The following is a 15,847-nucleotide window of genomic DNA, read 5'->3' on the forward strand; positions in this document are numbered from 1 at the left end:
TTATTCATAAGCATAGAATGTATGGTATATGTTATTTATGTTTGCCTGGATCACTGTTACTGTAATATAGAATGATCTGTTTTGTATACATGTTTGGCATGTAAAACACCTGCATAAAGTCATGTGTGCCTCAAAGTGTGGCACATAAAACATGTAAGTGTATCCTAGCTCATCCCAGGCCTAAACACACTAATAACAACAGTAACCATAAAATCTAGGCAGCATAAAACAAACCTTCACACCAACAAATCTGTCACCATAGTGAGGGTGACAAAGTGGCTGTATTGTAGTAGCAGTCCCCTTGAGCGAGTGGTGAATTCTGGAAGGGCTCTAAGTTGTTTATGTGCCCCACTCCTCCCACCACCCTTGGGAAGTAAAAGAAGCTTGTAGAAACCGATTGGATTAGCCATTTACACAACAGCCACCGTCCTCAGAGCATGCGCAGACCAGCTGGTGTGTTTACAGACATGTTCAATTGCTCCCTATCCCAGTCTGCTGTCAACACATGCTTCAAGATGGCCACCATTGTTCCTGTACCCAAGAAGGCAAAGACAACTGAACTAAATGACTATTGCCCCTGTAGCACTCATTTCTGTCATGTAGTCATGAAGGGAAGAGAGAGACTAGTCAAGGATTACCTTCCACCCTAGACCCACTTCAGTTTGCATACTGCCCCAACAGGCCCACAGACAATGTCATCGCCATCATGAATGGCTAATTTGCCCTATCCCATCTGGACAAGAGGAATACCTATGTAAGAGTGCTGTTCATTGACTTCAGCTCAGCATTCAACACCATAGTACCCTCCAAGCTCATCATTAAGCTTTCAACCCCGCCTTGTGCAATAGAGTCCTGGACGGGCCGCCCCCAGGTGGTCAAGGTAGGAAACAACATCTCCAATTCACTGATCCTCAACACTGGGGCCCACAAGAGTGCATGCTCAGCCCCCTCCTGTACTTACTGTTCACCCATGACTACGTGGCCATGCACGCCTCCACCTCAATCACCAAGTTTGCAGATGACACAACAGTAGTGGGCTTGATTATCAACAACGACGAGACAGCCTACAGGGAGGAGGTAAGGGCACTCGGAGTGTGGTGTCAGGAAAACAACCTCTCAATGAACGTCAACAAAACAAAGGAGATGATCGTGGAGTTCAGGTAGGGGAGCACCCCCCTATCCACATCGACGGGAGAGTAGTGGAGAAGGGGGCAAGTTTTAAGTTCCTCGGCATACACATCACGGTCAAACTGAAATGGTCCACCCACACAGACAGTGTGGTGAAGAAGGCGCAACAACACCTCTTCAACCTCAAGAGGCTGAAGAAATTTGGTTGTGACCTAAAACACTTTACATCACAGCCTGCTACGGCAACTGCACAGCCATCAACCGCAAGGCTCTCCAGAGGGTGGTGCGGTCTACACAACGCATCACCAGGGGAAAACTACCTGCCCTCCAGGACACCTACAGCACCCGATGTCACAGGAAGGCCAAAAATATCATCAAGGACAACAATCAGCCGAGCCACTACCTGTTCACCCCGCTACCATCCAGAAGGCGAGGTCAGTACAGGTGCATCAAAGCAGGGACCGAGAGACTGAAAAACAGCTTTTATCTCAAGCCCATCAGACTGTTAAACAGCCATCACTAACTCAGTGAGGCTGCTGCCTATATACAGACTCAAATCATTGGTTGCTTTAATAAATGGATCACTAGTCACTTTAAATAATGCCACTTTAATAATGTTTACAAATCTCACATTACTCATCTCATATGTATATACTGTATTTTATACCATCTATTGCATCTTGCCTATGCCGCTCGGCCCCCACTCATCCATATGTTTACATGTACATATTCCTATTCCTTCCCTTTACATTTGTGTGTATTAGGTAGTTGTTGTGGAACTTAGATTACTTGTTAGATATTACTGCACTGGCGGAACTAGAAGATCAAGCATTTCGCTACACTCGCATTAACATCTGCTAACCATGTGTATGTAACCAATAACATGTTATTTTATTTGATCATCAGCTAGCCTAGCCAGGCACATTAATGAATTAGCATAGAGTCCAGTACCGCATTGGCATGATGGCTAGGCTAATTATCCCCAAGTCTATATGGGGGACTTAAGTGAACGGTAGGCTCAAAATAGGATTTTGCATGAATGTAATCATGAGTCTGAGGTGGGCAGTCTGGAGAGGAACCTGAAGGTATAGGCCCTGAGAGAGATGCCTGCTTGTGCTTGAGAGGATGTGGCTGTCAATGTCATTTATGTACAGGCGGTTGACTGAGCATATGTTTTAGCACACACACACACACACACACTTCAGGTGCTTCTACACCTGCATTGCTTGCTGTTTGGGGTTTTAGACTGGGTTTCTGTACAGGACTTTGTGACATCAGCTGATGTAAGAAGGGCTTTATAAATACATGTGATTTGATTGACTTCAGGGAAAGTTTGTGTATGTGTTCACATGTTGTGCTGCTATAACACATGGGTCCAAGGCCCATGTAGCAAATGGCTCACTTAACAATTACACAGCACACTCACAGTATGTCTGCCTCCCAGAGGGTGTCATAGAAATGGATTGATATTTGTCATTAAGACTAACCAGCAGCTGATGTGTATCTGGTGTTTTTGGTCACCTTTGATTTGTTTTATTTATCCGTTATTTTACCAGGTAAATTGACTGAGAACACGTTCTCATTTACAGCAACGACCTGGGGAATAGTTACAGGGGAGAGGAGGGGGATGAATGAGCCAATTGTAAACTGGAGATTCTTAGGTGACCGTGATGGATGGAGGGCCAGATTGGGAATTTAGCCATGTTATGTTTGCTAAGTCTAGATTTAAAAAAACTGAGCACTGAGTAAAGGTGAAATGGTGTCACTATGACATGTATAAGCCTACTGCATAACAGTTTAGTTTCATTGTTATTATATTACATTTATGGCCGGTTTCCCAGATACAGTGGGGCAAAAAAGTATTTAGTCAGCCACCAATTGTGCAAGTTCTCCCACTTAAAAAGATGAGAGAGGCCTATAATTTTCATCATAGGTACACACAACTATGACAGACAAAATGAGGAGAAAAAAATCGAGAAAATCACATTGTAGGAATTTTTATGAATTTATTTGCAAATTATGGTGGAAAATAAGTACTTGGTCACCTACAAACAAGCAAGATTTCTGGCTCTCACAGACCTGTAACTTCTTCTTTAAGAGGCTCCTCTGTCCTCCACTCGTTACCTGTATTAATGGCACCTGTTTGAACTTGTTATCAGTATAAAAGACACCTGTCCACAACCTCAAACAGTCACACTCCAAACTCCACTATGGCCAAGACCAAAGAGCTGTCAAAGGACACCAGAAACTAAATGCACTTTCAATGGGGATTCTCCACTGAGCAAGGTTTCTAGTCCAAGACTGGGCTTAATCAGTGTATGGGAAACCGGCCCTTAGTTTCATGCTGTGACACCCCTGACATAGCACGGCTGGAAAGCAACCTCCCGATGTCAGTACAGTCATCATAATGCAAACTGCTACTACATCTGTCAAGACAATTGGAATTATCATGACAGATGTAGTTGCAGTTGGCATTATGATGACTGTATTGTAGTAGCAGTTTGCATTATGATGACTGTATTGTAATAGCAGTTTGCATCATGATGACTGTATTGTAATAGCAGTTTGCATTATGATGACTGTATTGTAATAGCAGTTTGCATTATGATGACTGTATTGTAATAGCAGTTTGCATTATGATGACTGTATTGTAGTAGCAGTTTGCGTTATGATGACAGTATTGTAATAGCAGTTTGCATTGTGATGACTGTATTATAGTAGCAGTTTGCATTATGATGACTGTATTGTAATAGCAGTTTGCATTATGATGACTGTATTGTAATAGCAGTTTGCATTATGATGACTGTATTGTAGTAGCAGTTGGCATTATGATAACTGTATTGTTGTAGCAGTTAGCATTATGATGACTGTATTGTAATAGCAGTTTGCATTATGATGACTGTATTGTAGTAGCAGTTTGCGTTATGATGACTGTATTGTAATAGCAGTTTGCATTATGATGACTGTATTGTAATAGCAGTTTGCATTATGATGACTGTATTGTAATAGCAGTTTGCGTTATGATGACTGTATTGTAGTAGCAGTTTGCGTTATGATGACTGTATTGTAATAGCAGTTTGCATTATGATGACTGTATTGTAATAGCAGTTTGCTTGATGATGACTGTATTGTAGTAGCAGTTTGCATTATGATGACTGTATTGTAGTTGCAGTTGGCATTATGATGACTGTATTGTAGTAGCAGTTTGCATTTTGATGACTGTATTGTAGTAACAGTTTGCATTACGATGACTGTATTGTAATAGCAGTTTGCATTATGATGACTGTATTGTAGTAGCAGTTTGCATTATGATAACTGTATTGTAGTAGCAGTTTGGTTTATGATGACTGTATTGTAATAGCAGTTTGCATTATGATGACTGTATTGTAGTAGCGGTTTGCATCATGTGGACTGTATTGTAGTAGCAGTTTGCATTATGATGACTGTATTGTAGTAGCGGTTTGCATTATGATGACTGTATTGTAGTAGCGGTTTGCATTATGATGACTGTATTGTAGTAGCAGTTTGCATTATGATGACTGTATTGTAGTAGCAGTTTGCATTATGATGACTGTATTGTAGTAGCGGTTTGCATCATGTGGACTGTATTGTAGTAGCAGTTTGCATTATGATGACTGTATTGTAGTAGCAGTTTGCATTACGATGACTGTATTGTAGTAGTAGTTTGCATGATGATGACTGTATTGTAGTAGCAGTTTGCATTATGATGACTGTATTGTTGTAGCAGTTTGCGTTATGATGACTGTATTGTAATAGCAGTTTGCATGATGATGACTGTATTGTAGTTGCAGTTGGCATTATGATGACTGTATTGTAGTAGCAGTTTGCATTATGATGACTGTATTGTAATAGCAGTTTGCTTGATGATGACTGTATTGTTGTAGCAGTTTGCATTATGATGACTGTGTTGTAATAGCAGTTTGCTTGATGATGACTGTATTGTAGTAGCAGTTTGCATTATGATGACTGTATTGTAGTTGCAGTTGGCATTATGATGACTGTATTGTAGTAGCACTTTGCATTATGATGACTGTATTGTAATAGCAGTTTGCTTGATGATGACTGTATTGTAGTAGCAGTTTGCATTATGATGACTGTATTGTAGTTTCAGTTGGCATTATGATGACTGTATTGTAGCAGCAGTTTGCATTTTGATGACTGTATTGTAGTAACAGTTTGCATTAGGATGACTGTATTGTAGTAGCAGTTGGCATTATGATGACTGTATTGTAATAGCAGTTTGCATTATGATGACTGTATTGTAATAGCAGTTTGCATTATGATGACTGTATTGTAATAGCAGTTTGCATTATGATGACTATATTGTAATAGCAGTTTGCGTGATGATGACTGTATTGTAGTAGCAGTTTGCGTGATGATGACTGTATTGTAATAGCAGTTTGCATTGTGATGACTGTATTGTAGTAGCAGTTGGCATTATGATAACTGTATTGTAGTAGCAGTTTGCATTATGATGACTGTATTGTAGTAACAGTTTGCATTACGATGACTGTATTGTAGTAGCAGTTTGCATTATGATGACTGTATTGTAGTAGCAGTTTGCATTACGATGACTGTATTGTAGTAGCAGTTTGCATTATGATGACTGTATTGTAGTAGCAGTTTGCATTATGATGACTGTATTGTAATAGTAGTTTGCATTATGATGACTGTATTGTAATAGCAGTTTGCATTATGATGACTGTATTGTAGTAGCAGTTCGCATTATGATGACTGTATTGTAGTAGCAGTTTGCATTACGATGACTGTATTGTAGTAGCAGTTTGCATTATGATGACTGTATTGTAGTAGCAGTTTGCTTTATGATGACTGTATTGTAGTAGTAGTTTGCATGATGATGACTGTATTGTAGTAGCAGTTTGCATTATGATGACTGTATTGTAGTAGCAGTTTGCGTTATGATGACTGTATTGTAATAGCAGTTTGCATTATGATGACTGTATTGTAGTAGCAGTTTGCATTATGATGACTGTATTGTAGTAGCGGTTTGCATTATGTGGACTGTAATGTAATAGCAGTTTGCATTATGATGACTGTATTGTAGTAGCAGTTTGCATTACGATGACTGTATTGTAGTAGTAGTTTGCATGATGATGACTGTATTGTAGTAGCAGTTTGCATTATGATGACTGTATTGTTGTAGCAGTTTGCATTATGATGACTGTATTGTAATAGTAGTTTGCATTATGATGACTGTATTGTAGTAGCAGTTTGCATTACGATGACTGTATTGTAGTAGCAGTTTGCATTATGATGACTGTATTGTAGTAGCAGTTTGCATTATGATGGCTGTATTGTAATAGCAGTTTGCATTATGAAGACTGTATTGTAGTAGCAGTTTGAATTATGATGACTGTATTGTAGTAGCAGTTTGGTTTATGATGACTGTATTGTAGTAGCAGTTTGCATTATGATGACTGTATTGTAGTAGCGGTTTGCATTATGTGGACTGTATTGTAGTAGCAGTTTGCATTATGATGACTGTATTGCAGTAGCAGTTTGCATTACGATGACTGTATTGTAGTAGTAGTTTGCATTATGATGACTGTATTGTAGTAGCAGTTTGCATTACGATGACTGTATTGTAGTAGTAGTTTGCATGATGATGACTGTATTGTAGTAGCAGTTTGCATTATGATGACTGTATTGTAGTAGCAGTTTGCATTATGATGACTGTATTGTAGTAGCAGTTTGCATTATGATGACTGTATTGTAATAGCAGTTTGCATTATGACGACTGTATTGTAATAGCAGTTTGCTTGATGATGACTGTATTGTAGTAGCAGTTTGCATTATGATGACTGTATTGTAGTTGCAGTTGGCATTATGATGACTGTATTGTAGTAGCAGTTTGCATTTTGATGACTGTATTGTAGTAACAGTTTGCATTACGATGACTGTATTGTAATAGCAGTTTGCATTATGATGACTGTATTGTAGTAGCAGTTTGCATTATGATAACTGTATTGTAGTAGCAGTTTGGTTTATGATGACTGTATTGTAATAGCAGTTTGCATTATGATGACTGTATTGTAGTAGCGGTTTGCATCATGTGGACTGTATTGTAGTAGCAGTTTGCATTATGATGACTGTATTGTAGTAGCGGTTTGCATTATGATGACTGTATTGTAGTAGCGGTTTGCATTATGATGACTGTATTGTAGTAGCAGTTTGCATTATGATGACTGTATTGTAGTAGCAGTTTGCATTATGATGACTGTATTGTAGTAGCGGTTTGCATCATGTGGACTGTATTGTAGTAGCAGTTTGCATTATGATGACTGTATTGTAGTAGCAGTTTGCATTACGATGACTGTATTGTAGTAGTAGTTTGCATGATGATGACTGTATTGTAGTAGCAGTTTGCATTATGATGACTGTATTGTTGTAGCAGTTTGCGTTATGATGACTGTATTGTAATAGCAGTTTGCATGATGATGACTGTATTGTAGTTGCAGTTGGCATTATGATGACTGTATTGTAGTAGCAGTTTGCATTATGATGACTGTATTGTAATAGCAGTTTGCTTGATGATGACTGTATTGTTGTAGCAGTTTGCATTATGATGACTGTGTTGTAATAGCAGTTTGCTTGATGATGACTGTATTGTAGTAGCAGTTTGCATTATGATGACTGTATTGTAGTTGCAGTTGGCATTATGATGACTGTATTGTAGTAGCACTTTGCATTATGATGACTGTATTGTAATAGCAGTTTGCTTGATGATGACTGTATTGTAGTAGCAGTTTGCATTATGATGACTGTATTGTAGTTTCAGTTGGCATTATGATGACTGTATTGTAGCAGCAGTTTGCATTTTGATGACTGTATTGTAGTAACAGTTTGCATTAGGATGACTGTATTGTAGTAGCAGTTGGCATTATGATGACTGTATTGTAATAGCAGTTTGCATTATGATGACTGTATTGTAATAGCAGTTTGCATTATGATGACTGTATTGTAATAGCAGTTTGCATTATGATGACTATATTGTAATAGCAGTTTGCGTGATGATGACTGTATTGTAGTAGCAGTTTGCGTGATGATGACTGTATTGTAATAGCAGTTTGCATTGTGATGACTGTATTGTAGTAGCAGTTGGCATTATGATAACTGTATTGTAGTAGCAGTTTGCATTATGATGACTGTATTGTAGTAACAGTTTGCATTACGATGACTGTATTGTAGTAGCAGTTTGCATTATGATGACTGTATTGTAGTAGCAGTTTGCATTACGATGACTGTATTGTAGTAGCAGTTTGCATTATGATGACTGTATTGTAGTAGCAGTTTGCATTATGATGACTGTATTGTAATAGTAGTTTGCATTATGATGACTGTATTGTAATAGCAGTTTGCATTATGATGACTGTATTGTAGTAGCAGTTCGCATTATGATGACTGTATTGTAGTAGCAGTTTGCATTACGATGACTGTATTGTAGTAGCAGTTTGCATTATGATGACTGTATTGTAGTAGCAGTTTGCTTTATGATGACTGTATTGTAGTAGTAGTTTGCATGATGATGACTGTATTGTAGTAGCAGTTTGCATTATGATGACTGTATTGTAGTAGCAGTTTGCGTTATGATGACTGTATTGTAATAGCAGTTTGCATTATGATGACTGTATTGTAGTAGCAGTTTGCATTATGATGACTGTATTGTAGTAGCGGTTTGCATTATGTGGACTGTAATGTAATAGCAGTTTGCATTATGATGACTGTATTGTAGTAGCAGTTTGCATTACGATGACTGTATTGTAGTAGTAGTTTGCATGATGATGACTGTATTGTAGTAGCAGTTTGCATTATGATGACTGTATTGTTGTAGCAGTTTGCATTATGATGACTGTATTGTAATAGTAGTTTGCATTATGATGACTGTATTGTAGTAGCAGTTTGCATTACGATGACTGTATTGTAGTAGCAGTTTGCATTATGATGACTGTATTGTAGTAGCAGTTTGCATTATGATGGCTGTATTGTAATAGCAGTTTGCATTATGAAGACTGTATTGTAGTAGCAGTTTGAATTATGATGACTGTATTGTAGTAGCAGTTTGGTTTATGATGACTGTATTGTAGTAGCAGTTTGCATTATGATGACTGTATTGTAGTAGCGGTTTGCATTATGTGGACTGTATTGTAGTAGCAGTTTGCATTATGATGACTGTATTGCAGTAGCAGTTTGCATTACGATGACTGTATTGTAGTAGTAGTTTGCATTATGATGACTGTATTGTAGTAGCAGTTTGCATTACGATGACTGTATTGTAGTAGTAGTTTGCATGATGATGACTGTATTGTAGTAGCAGTTTGCATTATGATGACTGTATTGTAGTAGCAGTTTGCATTATGATGACTGTATTGTAGTAGCGGTTTGCATTATGTGGACTGTATTGTAATAGCAGTTTGCATTATGATGACTGTATTGTAGTAGCCGTTTGCATTACGATGACTGTATTGTAATAGCAGTTTGCTTGATGATGACTGTATTGTAGTAGCAGTTTGCATTATGATGACTGTATTGTAATAGCAGTTTGCTTGATGATGACTGTATTGTAGTAGCAGTTTGCATTATGATGACTGTATTGTAGTTGCAGTTGGCATTATGATGACTGTATTGTAGTAGCAGTTTGCATTATGATGACTGTATTGTAATAGCAGTTTGCTTGATGATGACTGTATTGTAGTAGCAGTTTGCATTATGATGACTGTATTGTAATAGCAGTTTGCTTGATGATGACTGTATTGTAGTAGCAGTTTGCATTATGATGACTGTATTGTAGTAGCCGTTTGCATTACGATGACTGTATTGTAATAGCAGTTTGCTTGATGATGACTGTATTGTAGTAGCAGTTTGCGTTATGATGACTGTATTGTAATAGCAGTTTGCATTGTGATGACTGTATTGTAGTAGCAGTTGGCATTATGATAACTGTATTGTAGTAGCAGTTTGCATTTTGATGACTGTATTGTAATAGCAGTTTGCATTATGATGACTGTATTGTAATAGCAGTTTGCATTACGATGACTGTATTGTAGTAGCAGTTTGCATTTTGATGACTGTATTGTAATAGCAGTTTGCATTATGATGACTGTATTGTAGTAGCAGTTTGCATTATGATAGCTGTAGTGACTTAGCACACTGCCCACCAATGAGAAGTCTTATGTGACACCATGTGCCTGTCATAGTGACAATGTCAAATAGAATTGAACCACAAAAAAAAACATTAATCAGTGAGGTTTTCGATTACTTTTGTACCAAGTATAGTGTAGATCCCTGTGTATACTTGTTGCAAATCACATCTTCAACACGTGTGCCCAATTTCTAAGGGTAATTGAATTAAGAAATCCGCAACAGGTACACTTTTCATCACCTAATGCCTGTATCAATGTCATCCAGTTCTGTCACAGGACAATTCATATTTATGCTCCGCTTTGCATAATTGGTCCAAATCTCTAGTTTAGTAAAATTATTATATGCTCAACCTCAAACTAGTTGAGCCGCCACCTCAGCAAGAGACATTTAGCTCGAGGAAAGAAGGAGAAGAGAGTGAAAGTATTTCATTGGGTCCTTGCATGGAAGGACTGTGGACTAATTAATGTGTTTATTAATTAATCCCCTTGACTGTAGGTTTTAATTTATTCATCAACCTCTGTCTAGGCTATGAGATTTTGATAATTGTCTGTCCCTGCGGAAAAAAAATGTAATAGCCATATGATTTCAAATATGGCAGACATGAAGATTTGAGCCAGTTTGCTACAGCAGGAAAATAATCCTGCAGCAACAGGACATGTGAATTATTATGTGGATTATAATTCATGGACATTTTGGTAAGTGTTGATACATTTTTAATTAGGGAAAATCAAATCACATTTTAGCTCCTTATCCTGTAGTAGCAGTTCATTTGATCTAAAATGGTTACAGTCTAAGCAGACAGTTTACTATCACATCATTAATTCAGCATTTAGGGCTTTAAAACAAAGGGCTGGTCAGTGCCGTTAGATATGGGATCTGTAGCGTTGCATGGCATTCATCTTAAAGTAGCAAATAAGTGTAAATGTTTGCAGCAAAGGCTGTGGCACTTTAATAATACATATAAGGCTGGTTTCCCTGACACAGATGAAGTCCTGGACTATTAAACTCTCTCAAAGCTCTCTCAAGTCCTGGACTATTAAACTCTCTCAAAGCTCTCTCAAGTCCTGGACTATTAAACTCTCTCAAAGCTCTCTCAAGTCCTGGACTATTAAACTCTCTCAAAGCTCTCTCAAGTCCTGGACTATTAAACTCTCTCAAAGCTCTCTCAAGTCCTGGACTATTAAACTCTCTCAAAGCTCTCTCAAGTCCTGGACTATTAAACTCTCTCAAAGCTCTCTCAAGTCCTGGACTATTAAACTCTCTCAAAGCTCTCTCAAGTCCTGGACTATTAAACTCTCTCAAAGCTCTCTCAAGTCCTGGACTATTAAACTCTCTCAAAGCTCTCTCAAGTCCTGGACTATTAAACTCTCTCAAAGCTCTCTCAAGTCCTGGACTATTAAACTCTCTCAAAGCTCTCTCAAGTCCTGGACTATTAAACTCTCTCAAAGCTCTCTCAAGTCCTGGACTATTAAACTCTCTCAAAGCTCTCTCAAGTCCTGGACTAGGCTTCATTTGTGTCTGGGAAACCGGTCCATACAGTATAACAACCTATTACCTACCTTCCTATCAGTTTGAATCTCTTTTCTTCACACACGCACGCACACACGCACACACACACACACACACACATGCACCCACACACACACACACACACACCCACACACACACACACACACACACACACACACACACACACACACACACACACACACACACACACACACACACACACACACACACACACACACACACACATACACACACACACACACACTCTCTCTCTCTCTCTCTCTCTCTCTCTCTCTCTCTCTCTCTCTCTCTCTTATAATTGGATGTAAGAAGTATGGTGTAGCCTACCTTTTGCCTGTGAATTTAAAATTGGGGGTCCAGCCTTCAAGGTGGGTTACATTTAGGGACCAAACAGAGGTCCGGTGACAGCCCATTGTTATTGAGAAGAATAAAAACAGGACATACAGTACAGGAGATAGGGTTAATCTTCGGGTCAACAGTGGGGGGATCTACTGGGAATTTCCAGGTGAACAAAAAGGAGAGCTGTCAAATCAATCAGAATCATCTCGGTTTAATTTCAAGTTGCAACGAGGAGACACCCCCAGCACAGAAGCAGAGAACATGTCTAACTTGACCTTAGCAGAGAAGGCTCTTCTATCCTAATTACACAGCACCAAATGTTCTGTAAACAACAGCCTGGGAGGCTTGTAGGAAGTCAAAACAACTTTGTCAGCTGCTGCAGAATCACACAGTGTTTCACATAATACAACAACAATCAGTATCCTTGGTCCTTGGAACTCCAGTCTGGCGTCAATCACTATCAACAGATACAGTTTAATCCATAACATACAGTCCATCAACCTACGTGTAGTATAGAAAGGGAACACATCTAAATAAATATTCATGTTAAATATTCCCCATTACAAGGGGTCAAGGTCAGAACTGAACTATTAATAGTTATATAAATGTTGTACTCCTGACCTTAAATGCTACCAAGCATCTGTCACCTTTCTGTATTATTCTCATTTTACTCACCATCATCTTTCTCTTCAGGTCCTCTCTCTTCCTATCTCTATCCCATGCACTCCCTTCATCTTCGTGGCCTCCACCAAAATAGTCACCTTCAAAGACATCAGTAGCTAGCCTATAATATGTTTGCCCTACAGGTGGTGATTTTCTACTTCTTCAAGAAATGCTGACTAATACTATTGCAGAGGCCTATTTGCGAACTGCATATACGTAGTTTGCAAAACGAAAGCGTATAGCTAACAAACGTGGTGTCAAAACGTTGACATTCATTATAAGACATAAATAACCGCAACAAGGCCCGTTGAGGCGCGCGACACCAGCGCAAGATATGGGTGGACACACCGCGTTCACCTGAGCCAATCACGTTTGAGATTGTGCACGCGTTCGCTTTGCTGCTTGGCGGCTGCTGCTGCTGCTGTCTCCGCTGCCGCCCTTCAATCGATTCTCGTCCCTCAAAGCAGCCGCAACGAACAGAGGACACCGTCGCTGCTCTAACAACCAAAATAAAAACAACATACACCTTTTCTTTCTCTGAAAAGTACACCTGCTAACTAAAACATTATCCATGCGGATTACCTAGTATGTATTTTACCATCCTAGCTCTCTCGGTAAGTGATTCATCAGTCTATTATTTGCTTATTTAGAGTCTGCAATTAAGTATAGTAGCTAACTCACTGCAACTGATGTGTGAAATGACATCATGCAAGTCAGTGCTTCTACACAGTTATTCTTATATGAAGTTTATTTGCTCTTTGTGTGGATGTCTATGCATAAGGTTGTTTTAACCTTCATGTATTTGCCAGCCTGAATTCCTTCCTTCGTTTTTAGGGTTGTTTTACAAGATGTTGTAGCCTACTATGGGAATGGAACAGTATAGACAATTACATCCAACATTGATTCCTAATTCTATTGATAGGACAATGTCACAGGATAGAGATATTGTAGCTTAGTATCTTTGATAACAATGCACATGTCATGTCATGTGTGAGCATACCATATTGTATGTTAATCTATTCTGGCTTTACAAATACGTTATGTATTTGTAGTCAGAAAATGTACAAGTGGTCACAGTTTTGCCAAATATCTATCTGTTAAAATAATCAATATGCTTGTATTTGGCTTTAACATTTTAACATGACAGAATTCATTCACATGTCTTTAATTTAATACAATTAACAGTGATTGTTAAATGTTTTATTTAACTAGGCAAGTCAGTTAAGAACAAACTCTTATTTACAATGATAGCCTAGGAACAGTGGGTTAACTGCCTTGTTCAATGGCTGAATGACAGATTTTTACCTTCAGCTCAGGGATTTGATCTAGCAACCTTTCGGTTACTGGCTCAACGCTCTAACCACTAGGCTACCTGCCACCCCAATTCTAATTGATTCAGCTTTGCCACCAATTGATAATGTAAGTTTGCCAATTGCCATCAATTGATTTTGTTGGCTTGCTTTGAATTTATTGCAAACTGTGTAAAGTCTACTAAACTGCATCTAAGATTGATGATATTGTTTTGTGTGAAAATAGTATTACCATACAAAAACAACTATTTCTTCCACCAAAACACCTGCTCCATCTCTCTGAAAACGCATTAATTCATTGCTGTATACATGTACAGTATGTTTGCATTTGGCAACAGTGTTGAATGTTGCAGTTCACCAATCGTCTCAAAACAAGAGTGAAAATTACAACTTCTTCAAAAGCAATTCCAATGTTATTGTGGATGTTCTCAAGTCAATTAGTAGCTCTGTGACCCCTCAACCCACGAGGCTACATGTAAGGCTTTGCAACTCTGCCTGCGTTGGTCTAATCCCAAAACCCTCGCTCTTCCTTGGCCTTTGTATGCAATTTCTCATGCTGAGATGAATGAGAGGCAATCCATTCAAGTAAGGGGAACATTGCCCAAGAAAAAAAAAGTTGCTCCCCTCCCCGGGTCTGGTCAAGGGGGTGGGTTGGTATCCCCCCCGTTACCGTGGATACCGGGACCAACGGGGGAAACTACATTTTGTGACGCCATCGGCCATCTTATGGAGGAGGCTTGATTGATTTGTGTGGGAGCAGTATAATACAAAAGGGTGGGAAGCTGGGGTGTACTTTAAGTTCTACAATTCTGTTTTCTTAAATCGTGTCTATAAAAGTGTTACAGCTTAGATTGTTGTAAAAGGTTGGGTTTACCCATGCTTATTGCACACACAAAAAACAACTTCATCTGATTTGAATTGGAATGGGATTCTGATTCTGATGTTATTCTGAAAGGAAGTCACTGAAACATTTTCACTTTGTGAGATTAGCTTTTCTCTCCCTTTCTTTTAATGGTGGAAATTGCATTTAACTGCTGCTGTGCCGCACTGTCATAGAAATAGAAAAGGTCAGAGCGCTGTAAAGTTCAGGAGTGGAAAATGCAATGTCTTCATCTACAACAATGACGGATTAGAAGCCACAATACGCATTGGAAAGAGAACAATGAGACTTTAAAAAGTCTATATAACTCACTATGACAATATACTTCCAACACAAACCTTATCAGGGTTGAGGTTTTAATCAAGTAAATCTTCAGGATTCGTATTACATATTTACTTTGTGAGGTAGATGAACGTTAATATGTTTTAACTGTTTAGTATTGGAAAACTACTTCATTATTAATGGGGTGCGTAGTATCATTAAGCGCTCTTGTAACTTCAAGCACACCTATGGGTCACCTATAAGGGTCTGGGGTATTTGTCTTGCTCTGAGCTAATGCCCTGGGCACCTTGTTGTTCGCCTCTCGAAGTAAACATCAGGTGTTTTCAGTTACTCCCTGCTTCCCCCTCCTATTATCTCTATGGTAACATCAACAGCATGCCTTCCTCATCTGCCTAGGGCCTAGGCCAATCACCGCATTCTGTGTCAGGGTTGAATATGTTGATCAAACTGAAGAAGCCATTTTGAAATGTCATTTAATTAAAATGTTATTTTGAATAAAGACAAATACAATGACACCGTTGACACATTGAAT

At 38.7% G+C, this 15,847-nt stretch overlaps 1 protein-coding gene across 1 annotated transcript in view; it reads left to right on the forward strand.

Annotated features, from left to right (window-relative positions):
- Positions 1 to 13,282: 13,282 nt before the first annotated feature.
- The window catches only part of fhdc1 (FH2 domain containing 1), a 64,855-nt gene continuing 62,290 nt past the window's right edge, over positions 13,283 to 15,847 (forward strand). The window contains exon 1 of the mRNA XM_036933387.1: positions 13,283 to 13,457. The gene's annotated coding sequence lies outside the window, so the exon portion shown is untranslated. The remainder of the gene's footprint in view (positions 13,458 to 15,847) is intronic.

The sequence above is a fragment of the Oncorhynchus mykiss genome, chromosome 10 (assembly GCF_013265735.2).
Source record: "Oncorhynchus mykiss isolate Arlee chromosome 10, USDA_OmykA_1.1, whole genome shotgun sequence".
NCBI lineage: Eukaryota > Metazoa > Chordata > Actinopteri > Salmoniformes > Salmonidae > Oncorhynchus > Oncorhynchus mykiss.